The sequence below is a fragment of the Sciurus vulgaris genome (genome assembly GCF_902686455.1).
Source record: "Sciurus vulgaris genome assembly, chromosome: 2".
NCBI lineage: Eukaryota > Metazoa > Chordata > Mammalia > Rodentia > Sciuridae > Sciurus > Sciurus vulgaris.
In genome coordinates, this window is record NC_136462.1 from 32324418 (window position 1) to 32342500 (window position 18083).

At 37.8% G+C, this 18083-nt stretch overlaps 1 protein-coding gene and 1 pseudogene across 14 annotated transcripts in view; one reads left to right on the forward strand and one right to left on the reverse strand.

The window, feature by feature from the left end:
- LOC306653995 (dnaJ homolog subfamily B member 6-like) overlaps positions 1–18083 on the forward strand; it is a 420043-nt pseudogene that overhangs the window by 259702 nt on the left and 142258 nt on the right. The gene's annotated exons all lie outside the window — the stretch shown is intronic.
- The window catches only part of SIPA1L1 (signal induced proliferation associated 1 like 1), a 362908-nt gene that overhangs the window by 176212 nt on the left and 168613 nt on the right, over positions 1–18083 (reverse strand). For all 13 annotated transcript variants that reach the window (XM_079127085.1, XM_079127079.1, XM_079127078.1 and 10 more), the window contains one exon: positions 16537–16599. The gene's annotated coding sequence lies outside the window, so the exon portion shown is untranslated. The remainder of the gene's footprint in view (positions 1–16536; positions 16600–18083) is intronic.

Here is an 18083-nt window from a genome sequence, read left to right on the forward strand (position 1 = left end):
TGGTTTTGTCTATCTGTTTTTGCAGTACTGGAAACTGAATTTAGGAGTGCTCTACAACTGAGTTATTTATCCAGCCCTTTTTATTTTTATTTTTATTTTGAGACAGGGTCTCACAAAGTTGCTGAGGCTGGCCTCTAACTTTCAGTCTTCCTGCCTCAATTTTCTGAGTCACTGGGACTACAGGCATGTGCTGCCATGCCCTATGTGTTACAGTTTTGTGAGAATAAGCAGAGCTACTTAATGAAGTGGCAATCTGACAAAGTCAGACAACAGACATTGAATTAAAAACTGGAATGGGACACCTAAGGTGGGGATCTTTAAGTGCAGCTCACTAACATTTGCTACCCAGGAAAAGACAGAATGTACACATGAAGTTCTCCATTAGAATGTTCCAATACAAAAATTGGTCTGGAAAACTAATGCATTCCAAAATTATTTTTAAATTTTGCTAATAAAAAAAAACCTACCTAATAACAAAATACAGAACACTTATAAACAAAAAGACAAAAAGTTTTCAAAAACAATCATTCAAAAACATTTTGTAGGCTGGGGATGTAGCTCATTTGTAGAGTGCTTGCATCGTAAGCACAAGGTCCTGGGTTCGATTTGATCCCCAGCACCGCAAAAAAAAAAAATTGTGACTTTTAAGTATATATAATTCCAGAGTTCCTAAAGACAAACAAGTTACTACCCTTGAAAGCCAAAGAGCTTTTAGGAGAGCTCTGTCACTCAAAAATCACAGGACATGCAGCAATAAGCACCACTATATAATTCTGATAACTACATTTGTGGATGGATTAAAAACTGCACCCAGAGTGACGGCACCAGAACTATTGGGAATAGGTATAATCACATGTAGAAGAAAAAAGAGGGCGTCACTCTCTAATCTTGGGCAACTGCACATGATGAAGAAGGAGAATCAGTAAAATTGTCTCCCTTGGTAGGCGTTTCCTCTCACTCCACCAGACCAGGGAAGATGTCCATCCCTTCCAAGAAACCATTCATGCCTTCAAAGCACTTTTCATGCTTTTCAGTGAGTTCTTTGGGGACAGACACCAGGTCTCATCAACCTGCACAGAGTCAGTCATACAGTACCTGCTCAACAAATATTTGTTCATTAAGAATTCATTAAGAATAAACGAAAGGCAAGAAAAGCCAGTAAAAGAGAAATTATTTTCAAAGAAGTAGGAGAACCAAGAGTGGGCACAAGTCACTCCTTGGGGAAAAGCTGCAGAAAACAAAAAGAAAAACAGACAGAAGGCAATAATATCCCAAGCAAAAGAAAGCTCAGGAGTAGGTGCATTGAGTGTTGTTGACTTGGAAATTAGATCACAAAGTTCCAGGTATTAAGAACAGAAGCCACAGTGTAAAAATTTTAGACATAGGACTTAAAGGTGAAACGCCGATGTTTTCCTCTAAGATCAGGGATAAGGTAAGGATATCTATCCATTCTCGCCACTTCTAGTTAGCAATGTAGTGAATGTTAGAGCTAGTTCAGGAAGGCCAGAAAAACAAGATTGTAAAAGCAGAAAGATGAGAAAGGAAGAAGTAAAACTGTCATGAATCACAGACATTAATCATGATTATATGTCAATAATCTTATAAAACACTCACAAAATATTAAAACTAGTAACTGAATTTAGAAGGTTTACAGGATATCAGGTCAATGCACATGTAGAAATCGTACATCTGTACACTAGCAAGGCAACAATGAAATGAAATTTGAAAAACAATATTTATATAAACACTAAAATTCAATATATCTAATAAATGTCTACTATGACTAATGAAAGGTGCAAATTTTCTATATTGAAAACTACAAAACAATACTAAGAGAAATTAAGTAGAGAGGTTCATGGAGGGGAAACTCAATATAATTAAAAAGTCTATTCTACACAAGTTGAAAAATAAGTCAAGTATAATTTCAGTTAAAATTTAGCAGTCTTGCCAGACACAGTGCTGCATGCTTGTAATTCATGAGACTCAGGAGGCTGTGGCAGGAGAATGGCAAGTTTGAGGACAGCCTGGGCAATTTAGCAAGAACCTGTCTCAAAATTTAAAATGTAAATTTAAAAAGGGCTATGCCACTGAGCTACATACTCAGTACCAAAAATAAATATATAAATAAATATTTAAAAATAAATAAAATCTAGCACTTTTATCAAAAAAGAGTCAATTTTGAAGTTTATATGAAAATGCAAAGGACCTATAATACATGTAGCCATTAAAAAAACAAGAATGAAGTTGGAAGATCTTGTGGCATACTATAATATAATTAAGTGTAATTGGGCTCAAAAACTGGCAACTAGACTAGTGGACGGTAAGACACACACTTGCACGGTCAACTGATTTTCAAGCTAGACACCAACTGAGTTGAACAAGAAAAGTCTTTTCAACAAATTATACTAGAAATACATACAAAAAAAAAAAACAAAGGTAAACTTTAACATTTGCCCCAGCTATCCCACTCCTTGGCCTATACCCAAAGGATCTAAAATCAGCATACTACAGAGATACAGCCACATCAATGTTCATAGCTGCTCAATTCACAATAGCCAAACTATGGAACCAACCTAGATGCCCTTCAATTGATGAGTGGATAAAGAAACTGTGGTATATATACACAATGGAATATTACTCAGCCATAAAGAATGACAAAATTATGGCATTTGCAGGCAAATGGATGAAATTGGAGAATATCATGCTAAGTGAGATAAGCCAATCTCAAAAAGCCAAGGGACGAATGATATCGCTAATAAGTGGAGGATGACACATAAAGGGGGGGAGGGAAGGGTTAATGTTAGGGTTAGAGTTAGGGTTAGGGAGGGGGGCAAGTATGGAGGAAGAAAGTACTGTATAGAGGGTAAGGAGGGGTGGGAGGGGTGGGGGAAAGGGAAAAAATAACAGAATGAATCAAACAACATTACTGTATGTGGATTTATGATTACACAAATGGTATGCCTTTGCGCCATGTACAGACAGAGAGGCAACATGTATCCCATTTGTTTACAATAAAATAAAAAAAAAAAAAAAAAAAAAAAACTTTAACATTTGCCTCATTTGGTATATACATCAGAAAAATTAGCCATGGGTTAGGCACAGTGGCACACATCTGTAATCTCAGTAGCTTGAGAGGCTAAGGCAGGAGGACTGCAGGTTCAAACCCAATCTCAGCAACTTAATGAGGCCCTAAGCAACTTAAAGAGACCCTGTCTCAAAATAATAAAATAAAATGGGCTGGGGATGTGGCTCAGGGGCTAAGCGCCCCGGGGTTCAATCCCCAGTACCAAAAACAAAAACAAACAAAACAAAAAACTCAGACATGCATAGGTTATCAACTTAAATGTAAAAAAATAAAACCCTAAAGTTTTATGAAGTAAACAAAGGAAAATACCTTTCTATTATTGGATAAGCAAAGATTCCTAGATTACACAGTAAAGCACTAGTGAAAAATATTTGATAAATTAGATTTATTATTAATCTTCCTGTTCAATGAGATATCATTTTAAAAAATGAATAGGCAAGCTGTAGACCAGAAAAAAACTCATAATACCTATATCTGTCAAAGAAATCATAACCAGAATCTATTATATATGCATGTATGTAATGTATATATGTACATTATACACAGAAAACACATTACAAATGAACAATGAAGGTAGTAATTATTACTCAGAAAAGCAATCAAGACTTGTAAATGACACTTCAAAAAAAGGTAACAACCATATTAACAGTCATTAAGCACACAAAGGATGTTCAGAGTTGTTAGCCATCAGGAGAAAGCAAAGTAAAACCACAATGAGATACTCTTTAATGACTGAATTTTTTTGAAAAACTGACAATAGCAAATGATGAAAAAGAAATATGGAGTGACTGCAACTCATGAAATGAACTGCTGGCACAACTGTAAAATGACATGACCACCTTGGGAAAAGCACTGGGAGTTTCTGACATAGTGAAACATGCATCTACCCTGTAACTTAACCATTCTATTCCTAGACATCACTCGAGAGATGAAAGTAAATGCCCAAGAATGACGTGTACACAAATGTCGATAGTAATCCTACTTATAACAGCCAATACCAGAAACAACCTACACCTTAAGAACATTTAAGACCTGTGCATTTTACTGGATGTACATCTGATTTTTTTAGATTTGATACTAAATGCATGCTAAACACAAATTCTAGCACTGAGCTACATTTCCATCCTCAAAAATACTTTAAGGAATGATGGGGTAAGCCACCTTCTCTCCTGGTTTGTTTGTTCCTTTGTTTTTGTTCAAGAGGAAAGAATGGGAAAGATCTGAGAGGAGGTGGGAGAATGTGTGGCAAGTACAAGGAAGACATAAGCAATGAAAAAGAATGAGGAGATGAGGAAGAGAACAGAATAACATGACTAAAAAAGTCACACCTCAGAGAAGGTGAGAGGGACATCGAGAGACAGGACGAAGTTTTACTGTGGAAAGGAATAGGACTTCATGAAATATGGAGTTAAAAATGTAGAATAGAAGAAAATAAAGGAGTTGGGGTCCTGTGAAGTAGGTTTATTCTCCAACAGGTTTATGCATGGCTTTATGACTTGGATCTGCAACATTCCCCCAAAAGCTCAAGTGTTAGGCAATGCAGTAATGGTCAGAGGTGAAATGACTGCATCAGGAGGGCTCTGACTTCATTAGTGGACGATCGCATTTGATGACTTAATAATTTGAATGGATTTACTTGGAGGTGGTAAAAACAAAGGCAGGAGGAGCATGCTGGAGGAAGAAGTCACAGAGACTGTATCTGTCCCTATTTCCTTCCTGTTGCTCTCTTCACTTCCCAGCTGCCATGAGCTTTCCTCCAGTTTTTCTCTGCCATGCCCTTCTGCCATGTTGCTCTGCTCACCTCAGACCCAGGGCAGTGGAGTCAGTGAGTCATGAAATGACTCCCCTGAAACCAAGAGCCAAATACATCTTTCTTCTTCTAAGTTGTTTTTTATCATGTATTGTGGTCACATAATATTTTGGTCACATATTTTGGTTTCATTCAGCAAGGACACCACTTCCAAGATGAGTGACATAACCACAGCCCTAGCTATGACATGTGCTTTATGAAAATCCAAAATTCTTGAATCAATTTTATCATAGCCTTTCATATTATTTTGATTTTGTATATTGGGGGGAAAAAAAAACAGATTACATGAGCTCAGAAATGTCTCCTAATCCACGAAAAGCTAATGCATGGTCTGCTATAGAGTTGTCTTTGCTTCCTTCCTCTCCCTTAACCCCAGAGTCAATCAATTATTCTTGATCCTCAGGGGGTTTCAAATCTTTTGTGCCATCCAAAGGGAAATGTATTGATGGGGAGCCTGACTTATCACTGTGTGACAAGTGTTAACACCTAAAATACCAAGAGACCAGGCTCTCTTTTCTGAAAGATGCATCAACATAGACTACCTCTAACAGAGACAGAGATGCATGAGCCCATCTCTTTCTTTAAATGACTTGTTTTGCTACTTTTCACAAGTGACTATGCATTTGGGCCTTTACAAGTCCTTAAGCTGGAGATATCCCATGTGTAATAAAGATCAGAATCCTCACACTAGTCAAACATCTTAAACATGAACCATGCTCTTGGGGTTGATTCACTACCTACAGGAAGAACTTAACATTTAATAAAGGATTCAATAGCATTTCACCTTCTATGAAGTAGCAAACTAATCTCACCAGAGGTAGAGACAAAAAACAATTACCCTCCATGTAGCATGATTGTTGTATCATAACTTATATTTTCCTTTCTCTATATATTTAAGCACTCTTTTCGAACACCACAGATTTCACCCTAATTTCAAATAATTTAATGCCTAAATACTCTTCTTCTTTTGAAGGAGAAAAATTCTGTTCTAAAAAGAGTTACAATGTTTCCTTCAGGGTGAATAAAGTATTTCTCTTGTTACCCGATATTTCTTTTTCTCATTCAGCAAGGACATCACTTCCAAGATGAATGACGTAACCTTTTCCTTATTAACCCTAACTGTGACACTGTGCTGTGCTTTATTAAAATCCAAAATTCCTGAAAACAAATTCTATGGATCAGTTTTACCAGTCTCTCGTATTATTTTGATTTTGATATACATTAGGGAAAAAAAGAGCAGACGGCATGAGCTCAGAAATGTCCCCTAATCAGGCAGTCCTACGATACATGCAATAATCAGCCCATCTTTTCCCCTCAGTGGGACAAGCTGCTGACAGCAGGCGATTAGAGTTCTGAAACAATTCCAAGAGGCCTGTCAATGTAAGCGACTGGCCGGCCACGACCAACGTCAGATCTCCAGGAGGTGGTATTTTAGAGCTTCCCATCAGAGTCAACAGAGGTTTACTACGAAATGCAAGAAAGCATTTCTGATGAGAAACTGCTGCCAGCGCAGAAGCAGTTTCAGGCCTGCATCCAAATGTGAGATGGCACCGTCGGCTGCAAGAGGCGTGTGCACGTGGCATCCTGCAGCAGAAGCAGCTTCTCTTCTCCCACAGGGTGCTGCTGACTTCACATACCACAGTGCCACTCTCCAGCCCAGCAAAATATCTGGTCCCTCAGAGAGGGGATGGAAGTGCCTTTCCCCCTTTAGCTCTCCTTGCAAATTCTATTTCCTGTGATCCTTGTCATACATCTCTCCACAAAAAGAGTCTTCACATCAATAGGTACACGCTGAAAAGCCTGAGAACCAAGAGTTAAATCACAAAATAAAAGGCAGCATTCTATATAAAAGCTCAACAAAAGCTGCAAGTCCATCTGTCAGAAAAATGGTTCCCTCACTAAACAAGTTAGATTGAGATGCTCAGAAACAGTCATTAGGAAAGCTAGTTATTTTTCTTATGGTCAAGAACTTCATGGTCATTGCTAATAGAAACTTACTGCTGAAGATAAAGGGTAAAGACTCTTTTGTTTGTAAATATTGCAAAATATCAACAACTTGTTTTCGTGTAATATATGATACTTTGTGGGGGATTACCAAGGATTGAACTCGGGGGCACTTAACCACTGAACCACATCCACAGTCCTTTTTTGTACTTCATTTAGAGGCAGGATCTCAATGAGTTGCTCATTGCCTCCCTTTTGCTGAGGCTGGCTTTGATCCTCCTGCCTCAGCCTCCCACGCTGCTGGGATTATAGGTGTGCACCACCACACCAGGCCATATATGACACATTTGTTCAATGTCAAACACTTTTCCTGTGCAAAAGGTCTAAGCAGCTAAAAGTTGCTCTAGTCAAGAAAAAGTCATTCCTTGGAAGCAACATTGTCAAAAACAGCTGGTTCTCAGAGGGAGGTTATGAAGTGAACAGAACACAGATACTGGGCAGCTCAGGCAGAGAGTACAACAGTAACAACAGTGCACCTGCTGTGCATGACACTGGACAGTTCACTAGGAAGCTATTTTAAACTCCTTAACTCGCTTTGGAAAAGGTAGGAAGGACTGCAAGAAATATCCCTAAGCAGGCCTATGCACAGCTGATTTCCAAACAGACTGCATGGCCTTATAAAGGTGACAGAAAAAACAATGAAACCCTCTGCTCTTGGAAGAAAAAGTAACAAAATAAAAAGTATTACCTTTGCTTTTATGCTGAAATAGCTAAGAAACTGTAGCTGAGAAGCTATTTTGTAGACTACTGTGTTCTCCCAGATTTGAAAGCAACACAGCATGACTGCAGCTAGTGGTGTAAAGGGCCTGAAAAACAAGGACCATAACTGCTGAAGAAACCACATTTCCTTTCCTTCTTTTCTTTTTCAGTTGTCAAGCATTGAAACTTACAGAGATGGGTCTGTTCTGCACTTCTGAATGCAGAAATAACCAGGAAACAGACACAAACTTCTCCAAAAAGCTCCATGATCCTGCCTTTACTATACTAGAAAGAAAGAGAACTTGATGAGGAAGCTGAGGCCTGGCATTAAGGGCAGATCTCGAGTGGCAAACCGGAGAAGGTGGAAGAGAACACACAGGCGTCCAGGCCCTGCCCCGCCAGACTTCACAGGTTCAACTGCCTTCAGAGCAAGGGCGGTGGCCCTGTGTGCCAGGTAACAGGGTTATTCCTACAGCAATTATTCTAAGCTGTGGTTTCACCTCGAGGATTCCAAAAATCTCAAAGAATGTGGTAATTTCAGAACAAAATTTTAATTCAATCAATTCACAGAGGACCAAAAAACCATAATAGCTATAAGTCACTTCACTGGGAACTAGACAATTCTTCAACTCTGATCTTGAAACCTTTAGAGAAAATAATTTTTCACTCCTCTAAAGAGAGACATCCTAATGTAAATACTAAGGAAGAAGAGACTTTAAAAAAAAAAAAAAAAAAAAGGTCACACTATTATCTCTCAACTTCCTCACAGAATTAATGAAGGAGGAATTTGTCAGACAGGAAATTGGGCTATTTTAAAGAAAGCATGGGCCCTAATTTTTTCTGCAGTTAACAAGTCAGCAAGCGTGGGCTGGAGTTGTGGCTCAGTGGTACAGCACTTGCCTGGAATATGTGAGGCCCTGAGTTAGATCCTCAGCAGTGCATATAAATAAATAAAATAAAAGGCCCATTGACAACTAAAAATATATTTTTTAAAAAAAAGTCAGCAAAGAATTCACTCAAACTTTCTATTAACCAAGAATCTGCTATGAAAAAAGCTAAACACTGACAAGTTGTCCACTGTTCAAAAACCACCCTCGAACCTTGGTCAGAAAAGGCATTCGCCTGGTCAGACTCAGGTCAACACAAACACATTTAAAGGAGCAAAGACAGCCGGTGCTGTTTTAGGCTGCAAATTCTTCCCCTGAACAAAAGCTTTTCTCTGTTCTTTCCAGGTTCCTTCCACCACTCCATTCTTTGCCTGAACTTGGGTCTTACTTCCATCCTCCACTTAGAAGGCCAAACTTCTCCAATCGAAGAAGAAGGATAGACAGGGTCCTTAATGTAAAGTAGTTACCATTAGGGTTCAGAACAGTTAACTGAAATAAAATAACCGGCTGTGCAATAAAAGCAATCAATACACTGATAAAATAACAAGAGGTCAAAACTATTGAACATGATCAATATCTCTATCTCATACAAAATCTCTATTTCCCTGCAAGTCATCCATGCAGAAAAACAGGCATGAAAGATATAATTACTATTTATTAATGGTAATATTCTGAAAACAAAAATTTGCTTTCTTCTTTTAATACTAAGATCTCCACTTGATGCTTAAAACTGAAAATACATTAACACCAGTGACTCAAAATTTAAGCCTTTTCCAACACTATGTCCTAAAAATAAGTTAAAACCTAGGAATATTTGCCTAATGCAATTTAAATCACACAGTCAGTGGAAGACATGGCAATTGCAAAAGTGAACTCCAGCAAATTGCTGCTGCCTTACCAAAGAATCTTCAAAGGCAGCGCCATGTTCTTACTAACATTAACAGCTGCTGAAACACACTCTTTTAAGAATCTTTGTTTTCTTCCAGGGGTGGAGTTTCCCAAAAAATTCTGGGTTAAAATCTAAACGAATGTGGCTCCAAACCTGAGTGACACCACAAAATGCAGACTTCCTTTAAAACAACTTGTGCACTCTCTACTTGGAAGAGAGGGCAGGGACAAAGCTCCCATCATTTGCTCTGTTTATACCACAACGGCTTCAGGACCAGAAACTGCAGGGGTCATTACTGGCGAACTGGCTGAAGTGCATCACTGTTCATGGCGAGTGCCTCTGTTAAGCTCAGACACTTAAAAGAAGCCCACTGGAAGTTAAGAGGGCTGTGGCATACCAAGCTATTTTCAGCATTGGAGAAGGAGGTCAGCAAACAAATGTCCATAAACTATCAAAACATCACTAAGGACAAATACTTTCAGATCAAGGAGATGTCTGTTGCTTCCATGAATGTTTGCAATGTGATGATCTGAAAACCAGACAATAATGCCCAAATTGACACAAATTGAAGCATGACAGAATGGGATAGAGAGATGAGCTAATGTAGAATTCCAGAGTTTTGCAATGCAGCATTGTGAAGTTACCTGAGGCTTTATAAAACAGGACAAGAGGAGGAAGCACAGAGAAGTGGCACATTGGACAGAATGATGCAAGGGATAGGTATACCATATTAGAAATGATTTTTAAAATCCAAGGGCACTATGACAGCCAATTTTCCCTTGATAGTTTGGTGACTTTGGTGACTGGACTTTTCTCTCCTATCTATCTTGGGAGCAGAGGATATTTCTTTTGAAAGTAAGTTGTTCTTCTTTTTTTACAAAGTTGCTTCTTTTATATGGTGCCTTCACTTAGAAAAACAAGAACAAAATTCTCATTTACATTAAGAAAAGTGCCCTGTAATAGAACATCTCCCTAAAAATATCAATGGCAACAAATGTTATTTGGCATAGTCCAGAGACCAGCTTCTTATTTGGAAGACACTTTACTTCATCCTATGATACAAAGGTCACAGACAGTAGGAAAAAAATGCTTGCAGTTTCAAAGATGCTAAGATAAACACAATCCATATAGAGTCATTTAAGAGTTTCTGGCTGCCATTGCTCCAGCCAGCCCTTTATTAATAATTGGTGTCACACACACACACACACACCCCTTTTAATGGTATATTTTATGTTCTATATGAACACATTATTAGCCAGAGTTAATAATGGCTATTTCTGATGGTAAAATTATAGATGGTCTTCATTTTTACTTTTATTTTATCTGCATTTCCTACATTTTTCACAAGCACACATCATTTTTGTAAAAACCAATCTTAAAATTTGCTGAGATCAAGGTGTTAACTGAAATTTCCTCGATGCTTCAAACAAATATAACTGAATAGATGTTATTCCAAATGATCATCAAAGTACAATTAAAGAATCAAATTATAGCAACAATGAACGCTGGGCCATGGTCTGACTCTTTACAGCCAACAGACAATACATGTGCAGAAAAGATGGACAGATACTGGTTTCTCCATCTTTAAAATCAGGCCACAGTGTAGTTAATACAACGGGAACATCTTCAAATTTTAGGAAGGGGGCCAAATATTCAGACAAAACAGAGACAGATGGTCTATCTGCTCACACTGTTTAGTAAGGGGCTTTCCAGATTACAGAGAGGACACCTAACTCCAGAGACCAAACTAATTCTATTTAATTGGTCTGAGAAGAAATTTTTTTAAAGTAAGAGTAGGACGCTTTAATCAGGGATTAGCATTCATTCAGAAAATTGAGAAGGCATCTGTTACTGGTAGGGATAAGATGTGAGCTAACATTAAACTCCCTTAGATATTTTTCCACCCATTAAAACTTTAGGAAGGGCTGGGGTTGTGGCTCAGTGGTAGGGTACTTGCCTAACAGGTGAGGCACTGGGTTCAATTCTCAGCACTGCATATAAATAAATGAATAAAATAAAGGTCCACCCACAACTAAAAAAAAATATTAAAACAAAAAATTTTGGAATTCCTGACTAAAGTCTTCCAGTCACCATACCCACTAACAAGAGATATCCACTGCCATGAAGAAATAATTTACCCAAGCAATCTAGACATCATAAAATGATGTTAAGTCCCTACAAAAGTCAAACCTTTCAAGTGCCTCTGTTTGCAAGTTGGCCAATGACCCAATTATTTACACAACATACACACTCAGGGTAGCAAGGTTGGGTGAAGCATGGCCCCCCGGCTCCTAACTGCAATACAAGAGTAAGTGAAGGTTAACTGGGCACTATACACGTTCATATGACAAAAGAGGTCCAAGTTTTTAGTGAATAGGCACTCTTAATGATGCAGCCCATATTCCTGATATAAAGGTTTTGTGATTTCTATTAGGGAAAAGTTGTTTTGTTTTTCCAGTACTGGGGATTCCCAGGGGTACTCTACCACTGAACTATATCCCCAGTCCTTTTTATTTTTTATTTTGAGACAGGATCTAACTAAGTTGCCCCAATTGGCATCAAACTTGCAATGCTCTGCCCTCAGCTTGAGGAGTCACTGGGATTACAGGGATGAGCACCACACCCACAGCAAAAGATCTACCTAACTAATAAGGAATCTTATCAAGCATAATCACTGAGATAAAATATTTTGCCAGTTTATCAGAAATTCACTGTAAAGTCTTTTAACTTAACTTAGTAGATATGTTAACAATAATTTTAAAATTTGAATATCTTATTTTCACCAAACCCAGAACAAATAGGACAAGGTCTAACAAGCAGCAATGCTATGGACTAATAAAGACAACTCAGGGCATGTGCACATACATCCACAGCACAGAACAGCAGTTATGCCTATAAAACACAAAATTACACAGCTATGGCTTACTTCTGCTCCCTGCCAAAAGGTGTATTCCTCTGAGATGCCCATCCACGTATATTCCAACATGAAAATAAAGATTTATCCACACACTGAAAAGTCAACTCACATTACAAGTTGAGAATCTGTTTTTATCAACTAAATGGATAAATCTGCTTATCCTTTTCTCTTCAGAGCAGACACAGTAAGAGAGGTAATAGTATTGGGGAAAATCTCCAATACATTCTCAGAGCAAACCAGAAAAGAACTAATTAAAAGGTTTACTTACTCCCCCAATCTAGGAAAAGATTATTCCCACCCCTGAGCAGTATCTTCAACTTTAGAATGAATCTGATCATTTTAAAGATTTGCTACAGAACAGTTTGAAACAAAGAAAATTTTTGACCTTCTTAATTATATAAATCAAAACACTTCAACCTATTAGTGAATACACACAAAAAAGACTTTCATCCATTTCACTGCCAGGTATCCAAGAGGTCTTCGTCTGTTGACCCATCATTTTGAGAAAACAAAGGGAAAAAATAACAAATTTCCATTTTAAATATAAGAGATATTGATGAGTGTGATGTCAGAAGGAAGCAAAACAGACACAAGAGCTACCTCAGTTGTGCTAGGAGGTAGCCCGTATCTGGCTCCAGACAGGAGCTGGGAGACAGGCTACAGTTCTTGCTCCTCACAAAGGAACGAGTATAAAGCAGCAGGAATCCTCTAAAAGACCTGGGAAATCAGAGCTGCTTATAAACATCAAATATTCTACTCCTTTTCATTCTATCTGGGGAAGAAATTTACTTTCACCAGAGTGTGTTTACCTTCTATACTACTTCAAGCTCAAAGAGTAAGTCTCCTTTTCTAATTCTCTCAATGACAGAATAAAAGGCAGAAAGCATTCCAGATCATTTGTGCCAATTCAGATGATTCATGTATTGCTTTCCCAGACTAAATGGTCTATGGCCAGTGCTTTCAAGTCAACAAGGGTGCAGAGAGCAGGACCTAATTACAGATCTGAGTCACTGTCTAGAAGCTCACTTAGTCCAGTGGGTCATCCCCACAAAGGCACTGCTTCATTCTGAGGTTAAAAAAAATAAAGAAGAAGAAGAAGAAGAAGACACCATTCCACAGGAAACAAAATAGAGTAATAGCAATGAATGAAATTGATTTTTCTAAGAACACATTCAATAGGTCTTTTTTCCTTAAAAACTATAAATAACTTTGAAGGTTTTAAAAAATATATTTTTAGTTGCAGATGGACATAATACCTTTATTTTGTTTATTTAGCTTTATGTAGTGCTGGGGATCGAACCCAGTGCCTTACACTATACCAGGCAAGTGCTCTACCACCAAGTCACAACCCCAGCCCAACTCTGAAGTTTTTTAAACAACAAAATGGACATAAAGCACATTGCAGGATTATAACTTAAAAGTCTTGCCTCTCTATCTGATCTGATATCTATTTTAAACACAGGACACTGTCTCCCAATGCTGGAGAGTTATGGTCATTTTCCAGGGGTCTCGCAGATTGGGTATTTCCATCTGGTAGCTAAAAGCTAACATGGGCAACATGTTAAGTGAAGATTCTGGTCCACGATATGATATAGGAAAAAAGCTGAAGACAGTTACTTACATTTAAATAAAAAATTTTAAAGAACCCATTATTTTAAAACAATAAGATGCAGGGGAAAGGCGTATAACCCAAAATCTGACATATACAAATTAAGAAGAAAAAAACTTCCAAGTTTTTTTTTTTTCTCTCAAATGTTAAACATTTAAATAAAAACGATACCGTGGAAAAAACTGGAAATTCTCTTGATTGTCTTAAATCTTTCTTGATACTTGATCAGTAATTATGCTTTCAAGTTGAAAGGATTAACAATTTCTGAAGGAACTCACCATTTAGTTTCCTGTAGGCAATATTCCAAACAAGAACAAAGGGTAATATAAATCCTCCAACAGTAAAAGAATGAGTGTTTTGAATGCGGAAGTTAAATGCCTTTGAACACATTTCAGACAAGAATGACACAATATGATCTCTAAGATTCACTATTGGGTCACAGAGAAAATAAGGGTACAGCGAAGACCTCTGAGAAGGCTCTCAGGGCCAGGCACAGTTTCAAGGTTCAACTTCGGTCAGTTCACAGGAGTGGAGGTTTCCACTATAACCACTGCCACCAACGTAAGTAACAGAAATGAACTGGCACATGTGCAAATGAAATTTAGCACAGAACTACGTTCTGCAGTTCTGATAGCCAAGTGTCACGGTATAGAAAAACATATCATCATTAAGTGGATTCATTATTAAGTTCACCAAAAACATGCATTCTGGACACAGGATGAACAAAGCTATTTAAAGGCAACAGCAACCAACACTCTGAAAAGCTCACTGATGACAGGTTGGTCTAAAAGTACCCTGTGTATTCTAAACTTGCATAGAAATGCAGAAGTGGGTGCAGAGAACTAAGTACCAGACTAAGGAGCCCAGAAAATGCTTTGTACCAGCAAATAAGATGAAAAGCTCTCAGCATATTGATTCACATTCATGAACCATTTAAAATCTAAAACATTTTCTGCAGATCACTGGGATGCTTAAAAACAGATCTTTGACAGGGATCTAAGAAATGTATAGGCTCTTTCAGTGACCCTGATTTACTCTAAACTCCCTTGTGATGTTAAACAACAAATGCACACAGCATCTACATATACCTGTATGAAGAAGCCTCAAAATACATGTAATATAAGCACAAAAATGCATGAGAATATAAAGACTAGGACAGTAGCTCCCTGAGGGGAGAGAAAGGGAACTAATGTGAGGGAGGACCACCTGGGTTTTCAATCCTTCCGCAGAACTGGCAAACATTTGACTTCTCTGGTGTGCTGGGGGAAGATACATATGAATGTGTTATGTTGTTTCTCATATAACTTTTATATTTGAAATATTCCTATTAATTTTTGAAGGACAAAAATAAACTAGGAATTAAAAGTGAGTATAGATTGTTCGAGGAAAACACAGAGAATAGGTCTGCACTGCCAAATGTGCATTTTATGAGGAGATGGTTCTGAGCTTGTGGTCTAAGATCCTTCTCAAGTATTCATAGCCCAAGTGAACTGATTAAGAGGCAAGACCTTCTGGGAAGAAAAAAGAGAAACCCTAAAAGTGATGTACTTTATTCTCATGTCTTTGAATACTAAATCACTACCTGCTAACTGTTAAGCATGAAGAAGATGCCAGTCAACACCAACACACTGTGCCAGCTTAATTTAATGGTATTATTTTGCCTCACTTTGCAATTACTCCCACATTCCCCAGGGAGAAACTAATGGATTACTAAAAATAAAATGGAGATTAAGTGAATCACTTCGGATGTTTTGGCTCCCAACTCAAACTGGCTTAAACAAAAAAGGAATGTATTGGCTCAATTACTTGGACATCCTGGGAAGGGGCAGGCTCCAGGGCTGGTTTCCCTGTGATTCTGGACTCTGTCCTCCACCCTGTGTGGCTTCTTGCTCAGGCTGGAAGCCAGAGGCTGCGGCCACGCCAGACCTCACACCAGCACACATCATCCAGAAGAAAGAGGCAGTTATCTTCCTGTAGATCTATACTAAGTATGAGAAGAACTTTGCCAGAAGTTGCAGGTAAACTTGCCTTGGGATCTCACTGGCTAGAACAGGATCACAGGACCATTCAGGAAACCAACCCCCACCAGGTAACACCCAACATCAGCTGATTAAACCAAAGTTCATGAGTCAATCACAAAGCAGTCTCTTATCAGGGTCCACCCTTGAACTATAGTCGCTCCTAAACCCCATACCACAGACAACAGACAAGATGCGTGATATGGATGCAACCCTCATATGAACCTCAAACATCATTCAGAATGTGTTTATTTGTTTAGTTATTTGGCATTTACAGGAATAGCCTGAGCAATAACGTGTGTGTCGTAATATGACATAAAACACTATTGTGACATATTTGCATATAAAACTAAAGACTCAAAAAGCAAATGACCAAATGAATTGACTTCTCTGAGAAAAGTAGATTTTTTAAAAAGTAGATTAAAAAAAATATTTTGTTTCTGTATTTTGACTTCTCCACTCAGAAACCTAACATAGGGACTGGGGGTGAAATTCAGTGGTTGAGCATTTGTCTAGCACATGTGAGGCCCTGGGAAGAAAGGAGGAAGGGTAAGAGGAAAAAATTTAAACACAGAGAGTGAACACTTTGTAAATACCCAAGCAAGGCATGGTACTTACTGTATTCTCATGTCATGGCTACAGAAACTTAAGAAAACAGCATCCACACCAGTAACATATAACCTGAAAAAAAAGAAAGGAAAGGATTTTAAGGAACATGAGAAATTTCACTAAAATGCAGTGGTTGCGTAACTTTGACAAAAGCCTTAACTCTGTTCCTCAAGAGGCCAACCAGCTTTCCTGAAAGATGCAGCTGCAGTTAAATTAGACATGAGAGAAAATGCCTGCATATTAAGAGTATCTCCAAATACATGAGGTTCAGATCACTGGTATCAATTACAGATGTGACTGTCAAAACACAAAACAAAATCTATATTAATCAAGTAATATTGCCTGGAATGTTATCTACAAAACTAAAAATTAAAAGGGGATAAACAGATTATTAAGTAAACCTCAACTATCTACTTAGCATTTGTTTATTTGCTTAATTTGTTTATTTTTGAGACAGGATCTCACTAAGTTGCACAAGCTGGCCTTAAACTCAAGATCCTCCTACCTCAACTTCCCCAGTAGCTGGGAATATGGACATGTGCCACCATACCCACCTTCATGTAGTCTTTAAAAAATAAAAAAAATTAAAACACAAATAAAACACAAAGAAAGCAAGACATTTGCTTCTACAATATGCAATTAACCTTTTCAATCTGATGCAACTTAGAGCTAGATAAATCAGGATTTATCAGTTTCTAAATCTCTGAACCCAAGGGTCTAAGGAAATAGTTCTCAACATAAAAAATGCACATATCTGATTCAAGTATTTGACACTGTTCATCTTACTTCATAAAGTCTTTGAATATTCAGCATACCATGAAATGCTGAACAAATACGCCCATACAAGTGAAGACTCTTGAGACCCTGGCATTGCTTTTAATATTCACAAGTGAAATATAAAAACTTTGTCCTTTTTCAGACCCCAGGACAAATAACAATACAGCAGGATCCAGCACAGCGGCTTTCCACTCAGCAGTCGTGGCAGGAGGATCACTTGAGACCAGGAGTTCAAGATCAGTCTGAGCAATATACTGAGATACTCATCTCTTAATAAAAAGAAAATTAAAAAAAAAAAAAAGCAAACCACATTCTCAATTAAAAGGAACTGGTGGTGGTAGTGGTATGTGTATATATATGTGTGTGTGCTAGGCATCAAACCCAGAGTCTTATAAATGTTAGGCAAAGACTCGCTAAGTCACATTCCCAGCCCCAAACACAAACCTTTAACTAAGCTTCAAGAAAGTGGTGTTTCCTCGTGATGCTTGTACCTTGACAAGGCTGAGGATAACTGTCCGTTTATCTATAAATATCTATGTAACTGTATCTTCCTTGGTCCATGAGAGATCTGGCCATGTTGCTGCATTAGCTATGGTTCATAAATTTTTTTTAAAAAAAGTTTAAGCAGCCATAAAAAGAGAAAAGATATATAAGTCTTAGAAAAAAATATTTGAAATGTATATATGCAAAGAATTCATTCATAATAAGAACTTCCACAAATTAACAAAAATAAGGGTAGGTCACAAAAACAGGGAATCAAAATAGCTAACAAGCATATG